At 35.5% G+C, this 23,989-nt stretch overlaps 1 protein-coding gene across 1 annotated transcript in view; it reads left to right on the top strand.

Annotated features, from left to right (window-relative positions):
- The window catches only part of LINGO2 (leucine rich repeat and Ig domain containing 2), a 379,180-nt gene that overhangs the window by 101,069 nt on the left and 254,122 nt on the right, over positions 1–23,989 (top strand). The window contains exon 4 of the mRNA XM_038170691.2: positions 15,619–15,701. The gene's annotated coding sequence lies outside the window, so the exon portion shown is untranslated. The remainder of the gene's footprint in view (positions 1–15,618; positions 15,702–23,989) is intronic.

The following is a 23,989-nucleotide window of genomic DNA, read 5'->3' on the forward strand; positions in this document are numbered from 1 at the left end:
ATGATCATGCTGTCATTGAATGAGTATCTGTCATCCCTGTCTCTGTCACCCCTCTTTGGTAAAACAACACTGTGTAATGTAAGAATTCTCATTCAAGGACAAGAATATTTTTAATTCATTTCATTCTTGCTCTGTACTCCTGGGCATGATAATTGAAATGAATAGCAATACTATACTTAAGGAATCTCTGTCAAATAAGCCTTGAAGTACCACATGAAATTGATATACATCTTATCTTCTCTGATGACCTGGATGAACAGGTGTAAAAATAACTTGGTGAAGCAGGTTATTTCAGTCTCTGCTGTTTACTTAATATTAAATCCTTCCACGCCTATATTCGTAATAGATTAGACCTTTTTCCTGCTGCTGTTAAAAATAATATCCAGGAGATAAAAGAGATTAAATAAAGGCACATTAGGAACTCTTGTGTTGACCAGTAAAATAATTAGTTTGTCATTCCTCCATCCTTACATTTAAGGCAGTAGTTATACATTTGTGCATTAATCACCATGAAAGCTTAGAGCTGAAAACTAAAAGAACTAAAGAAGGAATTTAGCTTAAAATTTCTAAAAAGTGGGCTATTGCTGTCCTTCCAGATTTGGTTGTTAAGATAGCAACTCCCTTTGGGATTAAAAATGTTGAAAACTTGTTTTGGAATTTGTGCTAATTTTACACTCACAGACCAGACTATGGTGGGGAACTGTATAATGTACATTTCGTTGCAGTGCAGTGTTGGGACAACAAAGATCCTGTTTCACCACTTAGTGTAAAAACAGTACAAAAGAGTGAGATTTAGTCCAAATGAAAATCCCAGAGCTGCAGAGAGGAAATTAAATGCCATGCATATGTTAGCATTGTAACCAACATGTTTTCCAGTTTCTTTGGAATTTGCTTATAAACATCAAGTCATATTATTTATTTCTGGTGTTTAGTTAAAAATGCCAAGATAGATTTTACTGGCACAATTGTTAGGGACTTAAGAACAAGAAAAAAAAAAAAAAAGTCAGCCTCACTTTCTTTAATAATTTTAACATCTTCCTGATACTATTGGCTCCTGCATCTTTTATTTCCTGTTCTCACTTTGTGACAACACAAAACCTTTCTCTTTCCTCTATGTGAAAATTTTACTAATGAGAATTAAGGAGAAAGGATTCTGTAAATATTGAAAGCTCAATATTCTTGCAAGGTCATCATTTTCCCTTCCAATCATTTCTTTTACAACTAATAACAGCTACTGAGGATTTTATGATTAAAACAGGTTGGTTACAGTAGCTGTAAATTCTTTGCAAATGCACAAAAAATAATATATTAGATTTTAAGTTGGTGGCCATTACTTTTTATTGTGCTTATGCTACTTTTATCCCATGGTACCTTGCTGAGTGACTATACTGCTAAATATTATCTGGCATTGGAAAAGGATTTTCCAGGGAAATCATTTATGTCCCTTGCCTGTACCATCTCTTTCTCTTTTGTTTTCTCTCTCTGTAGTATTAATATTCTATAATTGGAAGCATATTGTTATCCATTCCATTACTTTCAGAACCATAATTTAGAAAAGGACTAGCAGCAACATGTAAACAAGTACGGGGGGCATGACTTTGGTTATCTCTAGACTTTTTTAAGGAGCTGTATCAGATTCATTTGTCTGGTTGGCCATTTGTAAGACACTGTCCTTCCATTTCAGTATTAGGCTCTGGTAACCATTGGATGCAATTCCAAAATCTTGCTTAAGCCCACACACTCAGTCTTGAATTGGGTACCTTCTTTCTGCCTAAGCATACAAGCTCTCCAGCATTTTGTATGAAACAGAAAAATGTGTTCTACAGCATCCATTTCTCTGAATGGACTTCTGGGGCCCTGACAGCCAAAGATTCTCAAATTAGATGTTAAATGAAGTCTGGTTTTGATGTAGAAGAACCTGCAGTTATGAGATGCTGTACTCTAAAACATAACTGTTTTAAACCTGTTAGCCATAGCACTCTGTTATTGGCAAGTACTGTAAGATATTCCACTCAGGCAAACAAATATTTATGTTTATTGAAATTGCAAGACTTTCAATAAATGGTCATTGAAAAGTTATTTTTAACCTTGTAAAATTTTGTGACTCCTAAACCTTAAATTAAAACATCAGTGGCAGCAACTCTACCACAGTTTGTTATTGATCACCACAAGAATTTTAGTGCAACTAGATTCAGTAAAAGCAGTATCAAAATGTACTTCAGGTTTCTGCATCTAGTGTACTGAAGTGGAAAAGCCTAATTCACTTCCCCTCTGTATGTGATTGCAAATCTGGAAAAATTCTCAAAGTTAATGTGTGTACAGTTGGTAGAAAGTATTATGAGAAAGTAAATTTTAAAAATAGGTATTTTGGCCAAGATTTATATACCTCTGCTCCAGAAGGTAGAAAAAAAAAAAAAAAAAAAAAGGAAAAGAAAAAGAAAAAGCTTCATGTTTTAGGTTTGATCAACAGAATTGCATCAGCCTCAAAACCATACACATCTGAAATTCTTGCAGTCTGCTGGCTGTGGTACTTATTGTTCCCCTGTGCACATGCCTGGAGGTGTTTATCTGTTACAGATGGTCTCTTTATTCAATTCTGTGTGTGGTGCAACCACTGTATTCTGTAAGTAGGATTTGCCCTGCTGTGAAGTAGCAGCTTTTCTTTGTTGATTTAACACTGTTCATAAAAGAGGTTAAGCACAAGTAAAACACAATTTAATTTAATTCAATTATTTTTAGCACTCATTTCCTACATCAGCTTAGAAAATCACTAGACTATGATATTAAATATAAACACATGTATTAGTAGTATAGCTTGGTTCTTGTGCAGTAGTGAAACTCACTGTAAACAATAGGTCAAACTTCATCCTTAAGTTTGATTACAGGGGTGTATACATTCAGTAACTGTTTTCCTTTGGGAATGATAAAAATAACAGCACTGCTGAGCATCTTACAGAAATGAAGCCAGTAAGTTAAAGTTATTCATGTAATGGTTTATTGGATCAGACTTGTTTCCTGCCACATGGTTTTCTAAATATGTTGGGAAAATGTGCATGGAGAAGGCTGATGAAGTCAACACTGTATTTTACTTCTCTTGGATTTTTGAAAAAGTAAAACTTTCTCAATTAAGCTATTAATATTAACTAGACCTTATACATAGAAAGACTAGCTAGTTTATGTTTCAACTCTTGTGAGAGACTCTGAATATAACAGAATATATAAATTTAGAACTTTATGAAATACTGCATTTTTTCCAACACACCTTTTTCATTTCTGATGTATTGGTTCTCCCTGTTTTGTTTCGAGTACAGAAAAAAAAAATTGATTCATTATTAACATAAAGAAATGGATCTGATTGAGGTAATAGGATTTGAAACATGGTTTTATGACTGTCACACAAAATTATATTTAAAGAATTAGAAAACAATGGTTAAAACGTCATGAAAAAATGCACTGAAAAACACGTTTTTCATTCTCATTTTTCAATCAATAGTAGCTGCACTGACTGAAAACTGTTAGTCTGATTTATTCAGGTACTTAATGTGACTTATAAGTTATTGACATGCATTCTATGAGATTTAAAAATGTGTTTATGTGTTAATGGGATTGATTGTTTGGGTCATTTTGATGAGTAACCAAATTAGTAGACTAACATGATTTTTAATGTGTCCAGTCTAATGGAATAGATGTTACCTTTCATGTTATCTAACAATAACAACTGCCGTTTTAATATAAATTCATATAAATTACATCATAATATGCAAATCCATTTTGTCATTATGGATGCAGGTCTGTGAAGCCCAACAGTACAGCAAATACTAACATTTTGTTGTTAAGTGTTCAAAAACATAAAATAAATGAGGCATGGGTATTGATTGTCTTTGGCCTACATTATCTGCACAGGAACTATTAAGAAGGCTTTTCCATCTTCCTTTCATGCCTCATTTTCTCATTCTATCTAATGAAGAGCTTCACTTAAACTGTAATGTGCTACTGTCTTGAAAGTACATTTTTATGGCACTAAAAAGCTATAGTTGTACATTATGGTCTTTTTACTGCTGTGTTTATTGCTATGTTGCATTGTATAGAATAATAAAATTTTGTACTGCAGGAGTTATTTGTTTAATTAATTTTTACTTGTGAAATATATTTTGGCCTCTATAATGGCAACCTGCATTTCTGACTTCAGAAAGCAGATGGTCAGCTGCAGCTCTGGACTTCAACTTGTAAAACTGAGAACTGTCGATCAGAATGTAGAACTGTGGAACATTCTGCATTTCTCTTCCTTTGTATGTGTTAATAAAATTCCAAAACATAGCTGGGTACACTACCAATGAAAATGTTCCTCCTTCATTAGTGATACTTGATTTAGCTTCTACTTTCTTGAAATGCAGGTATTCTGCTAGATTAAAACTGGAAGTCTTGTAGCAAGGCATAGAAAGAAACAAAATAATTTAATTCAAAAATCACATTGAGAATGAATCTGAAAACGAGTTAGTATGCACTAAAATGTTTGGTCAAAAGTTTCATGATATGAAATGATTTAACATTCTGACTGTAGGAGGTGATAACACATAACCTTTGCAGACTATTTAGAGGTAATCTTCAGATTAAGAACTCTTGCTAGGGGATCTGTAATTTATTAGTGCTCAATATGTATTTATCTAAAATGTCCTTCAATGCTGGATTCTGTAATTTGTTACTAGTAACTAGCAGGTTTTTGCTAGAACTTGCAGAATATAAATTCCCAAGGAAGGACTCAAGTTTTTGATCCAGCATAAAACCTTCATCTAGAAGAGAATTGCATAAAGTAATCAGAAATGAGTGATGAGAAATATTCAAAATTGCAAATGAAATCTTTCCTCTATTTTTTTTTTCCTGTTGAGGGAACAGATTTGGTATTATTAGGTAGGTTGGTAGGTCTTCTGTGTAAGATAATAATAAGCAATCAAAAAAATTGTGTTTTTTGGTTGGTTACACTCAGCAAAGTTTGAATTCTTGTGATTTTCTGGCACTTACTTGTGGGCATTATAAAAACACCTTCTCCATGCCACTCTAAGAGGATCTGTAACAAAATGTCAGTACCTCTGAGCCTTATCTAGAGCATGGAATGGACTGAGAGCAGCTCTGAGCAGAAGGACTTGGGTGTGCTGTTTGACAAGAAGTTCACCATGAGTTGGCAATGTGCGTTTTCAGCCCAGAAAGACAACCATACCCTGGGCTGCATCAAAAGAAGCATGGCCAGCAGGCCAAGGTAGGTGATTCTCCCCCTCACTGCTGCTCTTGTGAGATACCACCTGGAGAACTGCATTCAGCTCTGGGGGCCCCAGCACAAGAAGGATGTGGAAGTATGAGTCCAGAGGAGGGCCGTAAGGATGATCAAGGGGCTGGAACACCTCTCCTATGAAGGCATGCTGAGAAAATTTGGATTGTTCAGCCTGGAGAAGACTCCAGGTAGACCTTATAGCAGCCTTCCAGTACCTAAAGGCATCCTACAAGAAAGCTGCGGAGGGACTCTGTCAGGGAGTGTGGTGATAGAGCAAGGAGTAATGGCATTAAACCAAAAGAGGGGAGATTTAAATTTGATATAAGGAAAAAGTCTTTACTCTGAGGGTGGTGAGGCACTGGAACAGGTTGCCTAGAGATTCTGTGGATGCCCCGTCCCTGGAGGTGTTCAAGGTCAGGCTGAATGAAGCTTTGAGCAACCTGATCTAGTGGGAGGCGTAGGGTTTCTTTGTAGACTTTAATTACTAAGAAATGTGAAGAGGGGGTATGAAATCCAAGATCCTAAGACTTTGTTATAGCTCGGTCATTCCTGACAGATTTGTGTCTAAGAGGCTAAATTTATTTAAGGTGAAAGTCCTCTATATCCCAAATAGCATCTGTATTTATCTGCCAAATAATTTGTTTCTGTAAGTTGTATAAAAATTTCTTGTCTGGTTTGCAGTGGAACTTGAAAGCAGTTAATCATCATTCTTCTAGTGTACTACCCCACTTGTCTCAACTGCTGAACAATCCAATGTACTTACCACAGCCTTTCTTTGTAAATCACATTTCCTAACCTTTCATGATTCTTGTTTCTCTCTTAAATTATCCATAGCTTGTGTATATTTTTCTTGAGAGTTTAGCATTTCTTAGGTAATATCAGCTTTCAGTGTATAATAATGTGTAACAAAAATATTGTAAATATAAATATTCACTATTATGTAAAATGTGTAACAATATTTAAAACACAATGTAAATATGTCTAAAATACAATCTACAGAAGTATTTCTAACTCTGGTTATTAGAAAAAATTTAGGCACATGAAGAACAAAGTGTAACTGACCTGGAAATGAAATCTTCTAAAATATTAATGTAAGACCTATACTAAATACGTAATCTATTTGAAGTTGTCACCAAGCTGAATACCAAGTTGGAGCTTGCTGAGAAGATGTTGCCTCATCATCCAGATCATTAATGAAGTTGCTAAACAGAACTCGACCCAATATTGACTGCTTAGGTACATTGCTGGTTACTGGCTTCCAAGTAGATCTAGTTACACTGACCACTACCCTCTGTTCAGTCAGTTTTCAGTTCGCTGTCTGCTGATCTAGCCCATATATCAACAACTTGTCTATGAGGTTCATATGGGAGACAGTGTGAGAGACCCTACGGGAGTCTGGGTTGACAATACCCAGTGGTCTCCCCTCATCTATCAGATTAATCTTTTTGTTGCAGATTGTCTACTAGGAAGAAAGTTAAGTCCGTCCTAACTGAAACCAGGACACAGATGTTTCTCTCCTTAGAGTATCCATGCTGACTCCCCACGATGATTTTCTTGTTTTTCGCATGCCTGGAAATTGTTTTCATGATTAGGTACTCCATCACTTTGCCAGGAGTCCAGGTGAGGCCTGTAGTTGCTTGTGTCCTCCCTCTTTCCCTTTGTGAAGATAGGTGTAGTGGCATTTGCTTTGCCAGTCTTTAGGCAGTTCTTCAAATTGCCATGATTTATCAGAGAATATCAAAAGTGGCCCTGCAGTAACATCTTCCATCTCCCTCAGCATTTGTGTGTGCATCCCATCAGGTCCCATGGACCTATGTATGTAAAATAATTAGGAATCTGAGACCAGAACTCTATCTGAAACCATCTTTAGTTATTTTATTTAAATATGATAAATTTATCCTATTTCTCTGTACGTTAAATGTAGGCGCAACTGCTACATTGACTGCAGCGACTACTAAAAGATAAGGACTTATGCTCAGAAAATCATTGTTGCACAGCTTAAGCCAGCTGAAAGTCAAAGATATCCCTGAGGAAGAGGTTTTGCAAAAATTCTTTGGTATCTTTCAGAGTTGTCACTGTGAGAAATATCAGAGAAGCAAACATGAAAAATATGAGCTGTAAATGCAAAGTAAACTTATTTTGATCAGTGAACGATTTGGCAGTATGAGTTGTGAATGCAAAAGAAATTTCTCTCTCTTGTCCCATCTACATTTTTCCTCTGAACACAAAAGTACCTACGCAGGAGTGCCTCCAGTAAACACCTTACACTTCACTGAGTCAGAGATTCAGGTGGTATTTGTGCTTTCCTTTCTCATTTTCCCAAGTGAAGGTGCAGAAGCTGTCTCTCAGTATACAGATAATGCACTTGTTTAGTAAATGAGCAGTGTTTATGGGAGGTAGCCCCATCATGGGCATTAATGCTAAAGTCTGAAAAAGGCTGAGGTAAGTCCTTATATTAAATCATTTATAAAGACAGACAACATGTAAAATACAATTGCAATTTCTCCTCCAACACTGACCAAACTAGAAAGTGCAGATTTAACATGGGTGCAGCATTACTGGCATCACTAAGAAGAATTCTAGGTGTACTGTTTTTCTTCCCACCAGTCTCCCCAGCCCAGTGGTAGTAATGTTAAAAGCTAATAGGTGACACCTAATATAAATTTCATTTAGCATGCAAGGTCTATAACGTAGCTTCTTTTATTAGAACTCTTACTTAATGCAATAGCTCAGTTGCAGAGATTCAGGCTGCATCTGTCTGTCTGCCACACCTATGCCTCATTGAGTGCCTGCTGCTATTTCTCAGGTTTGTCATTTCTTTATTTACTGTGGAGCTCATTTAGTTTTATTCAAAAGCTCTTTTCAAAATGCCTGTAGTACACAAAAACACACTTTATCAACAGATAGTATGTTGCTGTGCAGATGTGAGTTTCAAGAAGCATTCTTATGGAATAAGAATGTTATCAGGGTGATAAGGCTTCAAAGAGAAACAATTTTAATTAAAAAAAAAAAAAAAAAGCATTTTTGTTAAATACATACAGCTGTGTAAAAATCCAGTTGCATGTGTCACTTTCAAACACTATTAATAAAGGCTCCATGTTTTAGAGATACATTTACTGTTTTTTTTTTTGTTTGTTTGTTTGTTTGTTGTTGTTTTTTTTACACTTTTTCAGGAACAGCAATCCTTACATCTAAAGCATTAAGCCCATTGACCATATTCCTGAAGCTTGTTTCTAACAATATCATTGCCATATCATACAGCAACTGACTTTTTAGAATATGAAATTTCAGATAAGGAGTTACAGTATTTCTGAATTGAGGAATAATAAAAATATGGTTACTGGTAATAAGTGAAAACTGATTTCTTCTGATAGGAAATCCTAAATCCTGTGTTGTTGTTGTTTGCTTATTTGTTTTTTTGACTGTTTTCAAACTGGAGTTTGTAACTTTCATACGTATTCCAAAAGATCATGTTTTATGATGCCCAGCACCTATATGCTACCTGATTCTTCTATTAAAAGTTCAGTCAGTGCCTACATGCAGTCAATTTAAGAAAATAGTCCGTTTCCAAGCCCACTGCCCTTAGGATCCATCCGTTGTCTTGACCAAGCCATAACTTGATTCAGCATTTCAGTTGCAGCTAGAGAAAGCCTCTTATCCTTACAGCTGAAATATATACATGTGCATAGCATCCTGTAAGAAAGTGTACCACCTACATTTAATGTAATCAAACTGATTGTGTTAGCTGGAAGTGTGCTCCATATATATTGATAAATCAATTAAGACATTTATTTTCAGCTACTGGTAAGACTCCAGGGATGTCAGGCAACAGATCTGTTAACTGGTTAATAGCTTCATAGTAGATATCCTGGTGATAGCTCCTTTTTCTGCAGGTACCATTTCATTTTCTCTGTGGCACACAATTAAAATCAAGCCTCCACATTTTTTGATTACACTGAGAAGCTAAGTTTGTCTATAAATAGTCCCTTAGAAATGAATAGGTGCTGTCCAGTGAGTAAGATACCAGATTAGCTCTAAACATTTCTGGTTATAATAGGATGCATATGTATCACAGCATTAAAAAAAAAAAAAAAATAATAAAAAAAAAAAATCCTAAAAATCTCAAATTCTGTTTTGGTTTGGTTTGGTTTGGTTTTGATTCAAATGCTTATCATATAGTCAACCGTCTTGTCATGTTGCTCAATTGTAAGATACTGCTGACTTCTTAGCTGGGAAGTCACCTAAATTACTTAGCAAAAACATGATTTTCACCATAAGACTTTCTTTATTTGCTCAGACCTCAACCGTAATCTCAACAGTAGTCTGTTCCCAGCATTGCTAAGAGAAAGTTAGGATACGTATATGCAGTGAGCAGTGTTTTGGTAAACCCTCTTAGCTTCCAGGACTGACAATTTAACGACCTGAGTTGAATGTCACTAGTATGTTTAATTAATGTTGATTTTATAGCCATCTGCACAGTCAAATGATGTCTGTGTTTGGTTGTTTGATACTTGTTCATAAGCAACTATCCTAGTCCTTAACCAGTCAAGATTTTACATTTTTATGTAAGTCTGAAGTATCATTTGCTACTGGGGATCTGTGTTACTATGTTTCATGTTTTAAACAAAAAAGAAACCAAAAAAGTTCTTGTAGTGGTAGTTTATACCCTCAGTCGCTTAAGATACCTAAAACTCTATTCTGTATCATGAATAAAATCAGAGCTATACTGCTACATATCTTTCTGAAATGATTGTGTACAGATGTTTTTTAAGTAATTGCAGTCTATGCTACTGTCTTTTTGCTCTGCTGCCTTTTTTTGGCTCTGAGTTCTTTTCACTTTTATTTAATTACTTTCTGATCATACCATTGCTCTTCTCTAAATCTGCTAAATTCCAGTCACATATTACAAAAAGATTTGGATCCTTTTCTATTTGGAAGACTTGTGGTAAGTCTGTTTAAGAATAAATGAATATTAATTGGCCTCAGACACATGTAAACTGGAAATTAGACATCTAATAAGAGAAAAGCATGGTTCTGGAGCAGTGTTTCCATTCATCCCATTTGTCTGGAGACATCTGAGTTAATATTTAGATAGACGACTGTGTAACATGATTGCCAAGATAGGAGGACTGAAGAAGATTCTTTCCAGTATTGTCTGTTAGTCCACTAGGAAAATATGATGCCAGATAGTTTGTGTCTTTGAATAGGTGCTTACTGTGAAAGAGCATACAGGTCTTCTTGACCTTGAGACAGGTTTCTATGATGTCTTTTTGCGATTTTGAGAAGATGTCTCAATTTGAAAAGTTTGTGAACGTGATTGTAGAAAACATTGATAAAACAAATAATATAGACAAAAGGATATTGACAAAGAGCAACAATGTTACTGACATAGAAAGAGTATGAATTACACACCACATAAAAAAAAAAAAATAGCAGAAGAATACCAAATAAATTATATTCAGCACTAAAATATTGGATCTATAGCACTTATAGTCCAAAACTATGCAGAAAAGGAAGGTGTCCTTTCACTGTCTGTTTGATTATGCAAATAGCCAGGTTATAGTGCTATAATTCTTTTTGTCTAAGCATTATATACAAATACATGTATATGTATTGAAATTACATATTACTTAGATCAAAGATCTCTCACACATTAGCTCTGATAGTTACCAATCAATGTTTTTCCGCTTCACTTTTTTTTTGTTTCATTGTTTTTCCCTCATTGTTTCTCCTACAGTTTGACTGCTTCTTTTTTAAGGCTACAATCTACATTATATTTTCAGTAGTAAACCACCTAGGCAGCAGTATAATGCACCTTCTGTTCCTAAAAATATGCCATTGTGAAAATGCTGTCTGTCTTCAGGATGAGGTGTGCTGGAGGAGGAAGGGAGGAGTTTCTTTTTTCATTTTAGTCATGAATATACACTAAAATTGTGACATACTGGTTGTACAAATTGAACTACTCTTTCTTCTGTGTGTGTGTTGTTTTTTGTTTGTTTGTTTTTGCTATGCTGTGTTTCCAGGATATAGTTGCATTTTTTGAAAAGCATTTTTGTGAATAGCTCTTTCTTCATAGATACTCTCCCAAGATCAGGGAATGCAGAATGACAAGTTGTCCTACCGTCTTAAGATGTAGAGCTTAGCGATATGGTTTAGTAGAAGACTGTTAGTATTAGGTCAGAGGTTGGACTTGATGATCTTGAGGTCTCTTCCAACCTAGAAATTCTGTGATTCTGTGTGATTTTGTGACTAGATTATCCTCAGTAAAGAATTATAATTCAGTGTGTCTGTTTCTTCCCCCTTTTCCAGTAAGGCAATACTGTATGATTCATCCTACTCCAATGTCAACAGATGTGGAATGAAGCCAGAACTCTTTTTCTTTCTTGTCCCTGATTTTTAAGAATTAAAGAATGGAGGATGATAAGTAGATGTTTGAACAGTAGTGTTCAGCCCCAAGTTGTGCATTTTCCTTATACACTGGTACTGCTTTTTCTCCTATTTTGTTGTGTGAGAATATATACAAGCCCCTGTTTGGTCCTCTCAAATCAGCGGAACTTCTTTCAGAATAAAGTTGAGTAGTGCTGGCAGAAACAGGTTACGTTTTCAAATACCAGTCTGAGAATAATTTTTAATTATCCAATTACAACGTAACTAAAAGGAAATCTAAAATTGGAAGAAGGAATTCAGGCAAAAGGAAGGAACTAGACAAACATATTGAATCTTATGTTTGGCAGATCAAGTTCTGAAGTTTATTTTAGAAGTAGTCCTGTCCAGAAGTTCAAATGATTAATCCTTTGAGATGCATAAATATTTTAGGAAGTATCAAAGATATTGTCTGTCTAATTCCCAAATCCTAAAAGACAAGTAGAAGAGTTATAATCCATCCAGGCTGCATTCATTTTGGTTTTGACTCTGGGGCTGTGAATTTCATTTTCTCACTTCTTCCAAAAATTTAAAATAGAATTATTTTAATAAATAAATAAACAAGATATTGCTATTAGCTGAAAATTCCTAATGACGTTCAGAACTAATATGCATTCAGACAATAAGTTTTTACATAAGGCCATAAATATTTAATATATTAATATATTTAATATATTACATATTATACATAACATAATAATATACATAATAAATATAACAATGCATTATACTATGTATGATAAATGTTAATTGTAATAAATTATAATATTAATTAATAATATTAACACGATAATTTGACATTAACTAATTTAATTATATAATAATATTAATGTAATGTTAATATATTTAATATAATACATAAAATATGTACATAATTTGTTGAGTTATGTTGGCAGACAGAAAGTAGACAAAGGTTTAAGAAGCTGTCAATTTATCTTCCTGGCAGACAATGCTATTTCATGTTTTCACATTTACAGAGATTTATGCTGAAAAATTAGAATAACTCAGAAAATAGGTTGCATATCTCACAAGACAGTATTTCCATTGAGGAATGTGGGCACTTTTTAGACTTAATCCTAAGCTTACAGAGAAAATTTGAAATGTCCTATATAACAGTAAAGAACATAAAAGCAAGGTCCCAGGTGGTTCTCAGTAATTAATACAAACATCAAAAAATGGCATAGCATGAAAGGATTTCCTTCTCTGTTTTTTCTTTCAGCTCCTCACAAGTTATATGTAAGTTTTATTGCCTTAAACTCAAAGAGCTGTGGCGGGTTTACCCTGCTGGGCAGCTGAACTCCACCACAACCGCTCACTTCCCCTCCTCAAAGGAAAAAAAGGGTATAAATGTAGGTAATTTCTCTTGAGGTCACCTTGACTGCATTTTCCTCTTATTGTTGCTGAATTTACTCTATATTCTACAAAATATTTCACAAGTGGGTGTTCTTACAGCCTTTCTCAACAACAAGTTATGTGTATATGATGCTGGCTAATATTAGAGTACCAGTAACTATCACTCATCACACAACATAACTCATCATAATACACTACAATGAACATTATTTAAAACAGTGAATTCTGGAAATAGAATAATGGGGAAAATGCCTCGTATCCCATATTTATACCGGTAATAGAACATTCTGTAAAACTAGTAATGAAACGCAAGAATTGTTCTCTTAGCATTGATACCTTCTAAGTAGATATTATTAAAAATAGATATTCTTACGACATCAAATTATCCATTGACCAAATATCAGTCATTATAATAAGGATGAAGTGGCTATTTTGCTGGCTTTAAAAGTAGTTTGGCAGGAAAAGCCATTCTGTCACATAAATTTGGACTGTGGCAAATTTTAACTGAATTGTTCTGTCCAGATATAGAAACAATCATATCCAAAAATGGATGGGTATCCAAAATATTTCATGTCATGAATAGCAAGACTGTGACTGAGGTGTCTCTCCTCCTTCATGTTTGAATTTACATTACATTAGAGAAAGCAGTGAGGTAAGAGAACATCATATAAGACTATTCATTCCTAAGGAGGAATTCAAAGTATATAAATACAGGGCTGAGTTGCCCTGACAAATTAGGATAAACTGAATGAAGTTACTTAAATGCTCACTCTCAAATTATTTCTTTTTTTAACAAAATGTATCATGGGAGCATGTTTTTCAATAGGGAGAGTGTTTTTCAATACTCAGCTCAACCAATCAGTGAGAGATGTGGTCTGAATTCAAGTGCTGACCCTGCACAAAAGTGATGTTGGTCTGGATCTCCTCAGGTTCCTTCCAACCAGTTATTCCATGACTTCATTATTCTTCACAGAAAATTTAAAAATTAAAAACAACTGATACCACAGGTCCAGTTCTGAATGTCAGTCACAAACCTTTGGCTTTAAAAAGCTTTAGGACAGTTGAATGTAAGGAGCAGACAGTCTTCTGATAAAAGCAGTTGTCTTGGCTGAGGTCTTAAGGACAGAGAGGCGAGAGCTAGATTTAGGATTACTTGTAGAAAGAAACCAGAACACTATAGGTGAGTTAGAACACTATAGGTGAGTTGTGTGATACCTAAGCCCCTCAGACTAATTTTTTTTCAGCAAATCTACAGTTTGAGAGTACACAGGTACCTAAGAGTGCACATGGAACAAAATGTAGCAGTACTTATGTTATTTTTATTAACTTTACTCCATTTTATACAGTTTGTATTCTCAGTTTATATGATTTTCCTGGGATTATACAAAAAGGCTTCTAGAAAACAAACAAACAAACAAACAAACAAACAAAAACTTCCTCCTTGACTTCTCTAGTATCTCTAAATTCTAAATCTTAACTAATATAAGCCTGCCTCTTTAATGTGATGAGTGAATCTCATGATTCCAGGAAGAAAAAATTATAAGCTCAGACCTTCTTAAATGTCTTGTCAGTTATGTATATTATTTTATAGTGACCCATTCTAATTTTGTACATCACAGTGCTTCTGTGTAACACTGAAGGTTTGAGATTGTTTCAAGTGGGGAAGCCAAAACACAGTTATCTTTATGTTATTTTTAAAATATGTATCTTGGCAATAAATCATTATTTCTGAGACCAAACCCTGATGTAGGTAGAAAATACGGATGCTTATTTTAATTTCCTGAACTAAATATCTGAAGCATTGGTTTAGCTCTTCTTATTTACTTGAAGAATGATACTATAGCTGGTTATATAACCAGAAGGAAGAGTATTTTTAATGAAGAATCACTAAATGGTAGATCTTAGCTCTCCAATGTTGTCTGCTTCCTTTTAACTAAATACAGAGGCCAAGTTTTTAATTTTTGTTTTATTAATGCATAACTGTTATGGTGCTTTTTAAGTTCTTCCCCAGATAATACAAGCCTGCAAAAATAGCAAGTAGGCTAGGTAAATAACTGGGACATCCAAGATTCCATCTACTCATACAAACTATATGACTGCATGTCAGGGTTTACCTCCTGCTGCCTGTGACTACAAGAGCTCTAAAGGTGACTACAAGAGCTCTAAAGCTTCCATTATTATTCACTAAATTCATAAGGAAAACTTAGGAGACATGTTATGTAACTGACTACACTGCAGTGTTTTTTTTTTTTTTTTTTGGTGTTGCTGTTTTTTGTGAATGCTTAATGGCAGTTTGTGATTTGTTGTGTACTCAATCTTGAAATGCAAATATAATGAAAGGAGAACATGAGTTATTATGTTGGTCTGCTGAAAGGTTTCTGACCCTGTTAATCAAATTATTTTATTCAAAGACTTGAAAGCCACTGTTTATTTATTTTATATTTTATATTTTATTTTATTTTATTTTATTTTATTTTATTTTATTTTATTTTATTTTATTTTATTTTATTTTATTTTATTTTATTTTATTTGTTCCGTTGTTATTTTTAAATTTTTGTTGCTGTTGTTTTAATCAGGTTGATATGAAGATAACAGTCTGGAGAAGGGAAGTGGTGGAATACTACCACCAAATGCGTGAGCAATGAGCAGTTTCAACTTGGTAAGTTTCTGTTAATTTTTTCACTTGTGACCATTCTTCCATAAGTGATCTCATTCATATTTGCTGTAACATCTCAGATGGTGCTCGTTGTTATTCTTGTTGTCTGTGTTAACTTTATAAACTTTGCCTTCTGTGTTAAAGTACTCAATATGTCATGACCTGTTTGTCATGTACCCAAGTATTTTCAGTCCCCAGCCACAGAAATTATTTTCTAATTATTCAAATATGTTCAAAATTTTGGCCTCTTGTGCCAGGACTAGATGCTGAAATGTTGAAAATTTTGTAAGCTGAAGGGTCTGCTTTTAAAATGTTGGTGTTTGTTTTATTCTAATTTTCAGGGTTTTGTTGTTGTTGTTGTTGTTGTTTTTATCAAGAAAATCATAAACTTGAATTTTAAAAATACTGTTCTAGAATTTCAAAATACACTTTTAAAACATTTATTTATCTTACTCTTATGCTGAAGAATGTTTGATTCAGGTGATTTGCTGTTTTATGAAAGAGCAGTCTGTGCTATTTCTTGCAGGTGGAAAAATAGAAGCATTTATAGAGAATAGCCTCCAACCTCCCTCAGAAAGTATAACTAGCCCTAGTAGTGTTTATAAACTAGCATATCAGTAACAAACACAACCTTCAGCTAATAAAGTACAGTGCTGAGTAGTTGTAAGGTAGTTTTATAAATTCAAAAATAATTCAGATGAGCTGCAGCATTTAATAGTGCATCAATTTCAAATTTTTAACCTGAAAATATGAAAATATCACTGGAACCTGTCAAAACTTAAGGCCATAATCTGTATGATTTACAAAGATACTAATGTTGTCAGCAAAGAAATATGTAATAAGGAGTTGTACTTCTGTCAAGGTAGGTCCTATCTGATCCCTATTTACATGTATAGGTGTATGCATACTCAATTATATATCAGTATTTATAGAGCTTCTACTGATAAATGGACTATCTATATCTTTTGTTTAAAAGAAATTGTTTTTTTTTTTTTGTTTCTTTTTTTTTGTTTCTTTTTTAATTTGACTATTGTATCAGTAGTGACAATTCATCAACAGTGCTTCACCACTGTACTGGGTTTGAAAACGTACCAAATAATAATGTAGGTATAAGAAAAGCTCTCCAAAAATTAAGTTCCTTGTGCTCACTGGTAGGAGGTAGAGTCATCAAAATCTTAATAGTAGAGAAACACAAGAAATATAGCTGTATCCTTTATGAAGGAGATTTATTTTCTTATTATGGGAACTTAGTTGAACTGTTTGATCTGTCCAAGCTAAACAGCGAGTCCACTAATATTTTAATAACTATGCTGACTCAATCCCCCTCTTGTCCTTATAAAACCAGTCACTGTCACTTCTCTTTATGAAGCACCATGAATCTTTTCTTGCTGGGTCCCTAAAATCCCACTTGCACTGCATACAGGTATTTACATATTGTCTCCTTAGAGATTTGCAAGGAAGATGACAATTCTGGTATTCAGTTCTTGTGCATAAAAGGAGATGGTCTTGTTGGGGCATTTTTATTGTACCCCTTGAGATGAGTTAAATACACATCTGTGCTTAAATACAAAGAGGACTAACCTCTAATGACTAATGCATTGTGCAGAGTCCTATGAGGTGTCTGCAGAGATATGTCATGCCCTGGCCCCTTACACATACTTGCCCCATCATCAATTCCATGAGCACCTAAGCCCCCTGCTGGGTTCATCCCCAGTCCCACTGCTCAGGGGTGGTCCCTGAGCAATCACATTGCACCACTGCTACAACACAAAGGCCCAGCACTGTCTTATCTCCTCAGCAAGGGAAACCTCACTCCCTGACATGGAGTCCTTCTGTCTCTGATGTCCCTGCTCCCCCAGTTTAACCCCTTCTGCAACCAGACTTTCTTGCCCTCTGTGCTAGATCATTCCTTGGTCAGAAATTACCACTGCTGAGCAATTACAGCTTTATTTTGCCCCATGGTCTACTATGTGGAGAAAAAAAAATAATAATAATTTTAAAAGTGCATTTTTTTTTTTTGGTTGGTTGCATTTATTTTGCTCTGTTTCTGCAGGTTTAGGAGTGATTTTTGCTCTAGAGCTTAGACTTGCCTTGGCACTTAATAGGCAGTAATAGGCACTAATTTCTTGCCTTAACATCAGCACTTCATGTGCCTATGCTATGTTTCAAATAAAATGAAAGGGGTATTAGTTTTTCAGATAAATCTTCTTTATTTTAGACAATTTGCAGTTTTTAAGATTTCAGTAGCAAAGTGGAAATGGTATATCACAGGAAGGTTATAGCATATGCAGAAAAAAAAGAAAAAAAGTGAGTTGTGCTCACTTGAAAAACAACCGGTGATTCTTATGCACTTGTGACTTATTTTCCTATTGACAGTTGTGGGCATTACTGCATATTTGCAAACTGTCACCTCCCTGGTTCACTGAAATTCAGTCACTTACCTTGTCTTTGCTTTTGTGTTCAGAGTGTTGGGCTCGTGAACCCTACAGCCTCATTTCAGAGTGGAGTGCAACTCCATGTGGATGCAACTCACATGAGTGGAGTGAATTTAAGTGCCCTTTCATTGCTTATTGGATTACATGTCATGAATTGGATTGCATGTCATCTACCTCATTCACACCATTTCTTATTTGTATAACAGTCATGTCATACAGTTTTTCATCTCTTACTGCTATCAAGCCCACCAATCTTGCATTTGTACAAGACAGAATATGAGACGTGAAGAATCATCTTTGGACCAGGGAATTTTGTTGTTATACCCACTGACGGGCATGGTGCCACTGCTCTAGGTCCACCAGTTCAGTATGGGTAAGACCACACCGGGAGTACATTGTCCAATTTTGGGATCTCCAGTAAAGAACAGACACTGACATCCTGGAGTTTGTTCAAGGGAGGCCATGGAGACAGACAGGGGACTGGAGCACCAAGCACATGAGAGAAGCCGAGGAAGAGAAGATATTGTTTTTGACAACTACCAGATAGGAGGACAGAGAGAAGACAGACTCTTCTCAGATATGCACAATAGTAGGGCAAGAGGTGACTGGTACAAGTGGAATTGTGGAAAATTCTTGCTAACTATAAGGAGTTTGTTTTTTTTTTTTTTGCATGCTTGTCTGCTTTTCTTAAGCATAAGTTGATCAGATACTGGAGCAGTTTGTCCAGAGATACTGTGACATCTCCATTCTTGGAGATGTTAAAGACTAAACTGGGCACAATCTTGAGCATCTTGATCTCAATAGACGTGTGTTTAGAAGTCAGTTGGACTACCTGACCTCCAGTAGTCCCTCCATTTCTAAGTTATCCTGTGGGTTTGTGATACTGTAGTTAGCATTGTTCCCAAAAAGTAGGGAAAAGCAAACAAAGCCTTCTGAACTATTTTGCTCAACCATTTTTACTAACTTTAAGCAATTAATTGTGAAAATGTTGACTAAACCAACATGAAAGGTGTCTTTTCCTAATTCTTGTTACAGTAATTAGAATATTAAAATCTTACAGATTTTGGACAATGTACAGATATGGGATAGATTAATGCGCTTCCAGTAGACATCTTAGATATTTGTAATGGCAAACATTTCTAATACACATCTACCCACCCTTCTTATTGAGAAAAAAATAAATAAATAATAAAATAAAATAAAATATATATATATATATATATGGATTCCTGGTTGCCAACATGAGCTAGCCAAATCTAATCGTGTAAAGATTTTGAAAGTAATCAACTTTTTTTGACTTTCCAATGTGGAGAGTTGGATGAAGATATGGTTTTCTTCAGTGTTGGTGGCAGGTAAGACAGAAAGGAATTAGGAGAGATGTGAAATGTTTGGAGCAAAGTAGGCATTCCATATAATTTACAAGGCTATATTATCATTGGTAAAAGATCTTATTTAAATGCACCTGGTTTAGGTGGATTGTTTTTCATGTGAACATAGCATGACTTGCCATAGCATGACCTTTTATTTCTGCCTGGCATAATGTGCAGTTCTTAGATTTGCTATTCCCAGGGCACATTTTCTATGTAAGCTAGAGACATTTACACATAGAATAAAGTCATGCTATGATACTTCTGCAGTTTTTAATGCATATTAAGCGGCTTTTCTAGATATACCCATGTCTGGAGACCTTTTCAGGGTGATGGCGCAGGGTTGAATAATATCATTTCCATTTTCTAGAGCAGTGTTCTGCAAACTTTCTTTTTTTTTTTTTTTTAATCATGCAGCACTATCAATATATATATATGTGTATGTATTTAGCATGTATACCCAATATCTGTATGCTTATTTAATTACAAATTATACATATGTATTACTGAAGTTATAATATTTTCTTCCTGTATTCAGCAGATTGTCTTGCATACCCTGTGGTGTGCATGCACACACCCACTTCAGAGACCACTGTGCAAGAGGAGGTTTGAAAATATAGTCAGAGTAGACAAGTCATATTTACCACTGTTTGGGTGCACTACCTATGTGAGTATTGGAGAATACTATATCACTTTTGTAACTTCCAGGATGCTTCAGAAAGTTACTGCTTTCGGTTGCAGCTTCTAATAACATCTGCTGCACTGTATTATAATATCATTCCTTATTTTGTGGAAGGCCAAAGTGCTGTAATAGTTCAGTCCATGTACTGTGCATGCATACATAATATATTGTTGTTCATCACTGAGGGTGAGGATCACTGTAGTTCAGTAAAGATATGAAAAAAGCAAAGTAATACACCTATCTTCAACTCTTTGTTGTTATTTGTTGTTTGATGTCCTTTTACTCTGTAGGAAGTCCATCTGAATCTGCTCAGATAGTTGTTTCTTTGAGGGCAGGATTGCTTAAAAACAGAACATTAGAACACTGTAATGCTAAATATGTCATCCAAATTTATTATGGTAGTTTTGTATGGTCTCTTACGAGTGACCACGTTATGGTGGATTTTCTTAAGACAGGCAAGAAGTGTTATCATTCTACCAAGTACTATGCAACAAATGTTTCATTTGCCATTTAGGATTGACAAACCCAAGCAATTACTAGCTTTCATTTTATTAAAAGGTAACTGGGAGAGACAGAAAATACTGTGGGGAAAGTAACAGAAGTCGTAATAGCAGTCTTTGGTTAAAAGCATTTTGTCTTCCTTTTGGAATAAGAAGCAAGGAAAGGGAAAAAGAAATATGAAAGACAGGGAAGAGCTTTCATCCTGAGTATAAGAAATGGACTCCAGAAACTCCCAAGGCTAAATAACACTGAAATGGAGGTCTCAGCTATCAACCTAAAAACTGTCAGAAATCATGGATAAGCTAAGGAAACAAAACAAAACAGAACAAAACAAAACAAACAACAACAACAAAATTTACTACCCACTTGATAAAATACAACTGTTCTGGTCATTTCTTATTTCAGAACTGTCTCCAAATTTGTACTTAAGAAAAAAAGCATTTACTTCTCTATCTTGTGTGTTGGGTCTGTCTGGGATGGAGTCACCTTTCCCTGCAGCAGCCCACACAGTGCTGTGCTCTGCACTTGTAGCTGGAACAGCACTGGTATCACTCCAGCACTGCATAGTGCTGGCACAACATCAGGACTCCTCCCAAGCCCCCAGGAGCCAGCAGGCTGGGGATGGGCAAGTGATGGGGAGGGGTCATCACAAGGGCAGCTGACCTAACCCAACCAAAAGGATATTCCATAACACCTGATGTCACACTCAGCTATAAAAAGGGGGGCCATTTAGGGGGAGGGGGCTGTTCCTCCTGAACAACCACTATGCATTTTGAGGCCCTGCTTCCCAGGATGTGGCCGAACATCATTTGTTGAGAAGTAGAGAATATATATATTTGTTTTCATTCTCTGTGCTTCCGCACGGACTTATTGTTTCTTTTGGTTCTTTTTTTCTCCCCAGTCCCTTTCCCTTAAATTAAACCATTCTAATCTCAAACCTCAAGCCCTCTGTGTTGTATTTTCTCCCCCTTCCTCTTTGAGGAGAGGGGGAGTGAGAGAGCGGTTGTGGTGGAGCTCAGCTGCCCACCCAAGTAAAACCACTACATCTTGAAACTTGTGCTCTTTGTAAGACAGGATAGTGTTTAAAGTTCATTAACGTGATTATGATAGTATTTAGTAAAGGCATCTGAAACAAATAGAGTAGTATGAGATCACACTAGTGGGTGATCTCAACCAATGTGCAAAAATGCTTTGCAGTACAAGGTTTTCAAACAGTAGAATGAGAGGAGAAGCTTCCCAAGTCACTTTGAGAAGAGAAGGCAAAAAAGAGGCAGACAGTGATATTGTACTTTCTCACAGCTAGTATGTGTGTTTTCTAAAAAAAAAAATAAATGTAAAAAAAAGAAAAGGAAAGTGCAAGCAGATTTGCCTCCTGTGGAAACTCTGACAGAGAAGCTGGTGGCTTTCAGCATATTATGACTAGAAGCTGAAAAAGGTTTAGCATAAACGTAGATACCTTTATTTCTCTTGTAATATGCAATTAATATTTCTAATCCCTGTTGTCCTTGCTGGCTCAATAGACCCTGCTCAATAGACATGCACAAAAGAGCTTTACATTTTACATCTACAATGGTTTATGCTCATTACTGATGTTTGTAGTGACAAAAATATTTTCACAGCTTGATTGGCTTTCTGTAAGGAAGACAGGGTGGAGTGCTAAGTGACCTAAAAGCTAGGTTTCACTACTTAAGGCAAAATATTTGAGTATTCATTCACTTCCAAATAGACCTGACCACTTGCAATGGAAAAAAAAAAATGTTGGGAAAGAAGTTAAAGCATGGACTTGAAAGTGAATAACCATTTCAATAATTTTTTTCTTTTGCCATGATAGGAATCCTAGTAGAGAGCTTAGATTTCCTATGTTGTGTACAGAAAATGCCCTGCATGTTTTTGAAGTTTCTTTTACATCCATACTGTACACACTAAGCCTCTGCATTTAAAGCAGAAATAATAGTTAAAAAAAAAAAATAATAATAAAAAAAGCAGAGAAATAATAAAGAGAAAGAAAGACTGGACAGAAGAAATAGATCTAATATGTAGAAGAAATACAACTAATTAAAGACTTAATTTTGCTAAAGAACAAAGAAAGGATTCAGTCTTGGGAGACTGGAAACTTAGTAGTTCAGTTTTGAGAAGACCAGATACTCTTAGGTAGTAAGATTTTACACTCTTGTGATGGTTTTACCCAGCTAGGCATTTAAGCTCCACCTCAACCACTCTTCTCACTCCCCTCCTCAAATGGAAAGGGGGTGAAAATACAATGGAAAGGGTTCAAGGGTTGAGATAAGAACAGGGAGTTATGATACAACAAGTATCATAACAGTTAAAACAGACTCAGTGTAGGGAGATTAATGAAATTTATTACCTATTACTTACAAGCTAGAGCAGTGAGAAATTTAAACCACAAACATCTTCCTCCACCTATCCTCTTCTTCCTCCTCCCTCCAAGTGGTGCAGGGGAACGGTGAATGGGGGCTTCAGTCAGTCTACGGTACTTCATGTCCACTGCTCCTTCACAGTCACCCTCTGCCCCTGTAGAAGGGGGTCCATCCCACGTGAAGCTGTCCTTCCCCAACTGAGCCTGTGAGGGCTGCCCACAGGCAGCAGCTCTTCAAGAACTGCTCCCACATGGCTCCATACCACAGGGTCCATTCATCCCCCAGGAGCAAACTGCTCCAGCACAGCTCCCCCACGGCTTCTACACACTAATTGTAATTCTTTGGCAAGCTTGAAGTTGAGCTGGAAATTGAACTCCAAACTTTTGACACTCTTCATTTCTGCTTTTAGTCTGTTTCTTACTACCATCTTTTCCAAAGACAGTTTACAGTAACTTTAAAAGTTAGCCATATAGTTACTTTAGTTTACAGCTCTACTTGTTTGTTGTTTTACTTAAAGGAAACCAAGAAAGACCTAATGGATGCTATTTCTTCTTCATTTGCAAGGGTAGATTGTAAATAGCTGTCTTAATGTCAGAGGTACAAAGATCAAAGCAATAACTCATCTCTGGTATAGCTTTCCAGATGCCAAACGAATTGTACCAGAGATAAATCTGGCCAATTACTATTTCAAGGAAACACAGAATAATTTGATTAAAGAGCTATCCCCCACCTCAAAAGTGATTAATTACTGAAAAAGTACTAATCTTAAAAGCACTCCTTCCAATAGGTCATGGAACATGTAGAAAGTATTACTAATGACCACTTAAGCCCTTACTTTTATCTACTTCAAAATACCATCTAATTTCTGTCACTTATCTTTTCAGTTCCTGTCTGTATGAATAAGTGTTATTTTTTTTTCCTGACCTTG

The sequence above is a fragment of the Anas platyrhynchos genome, chromosome Z (assembly GCF_047663525.1).
Source record: "Anas platyrhynchos isolate ZD024472 breed Pekin duck chromosome Z, IASCAAS_PekinDuck_T2T, whole genome shotgun sequence".
NCBI lineage: Eukaryota > Metazoa > Chordata > Aves > Anseriformes > Anatidae > Anas > Anas platyrhynchos.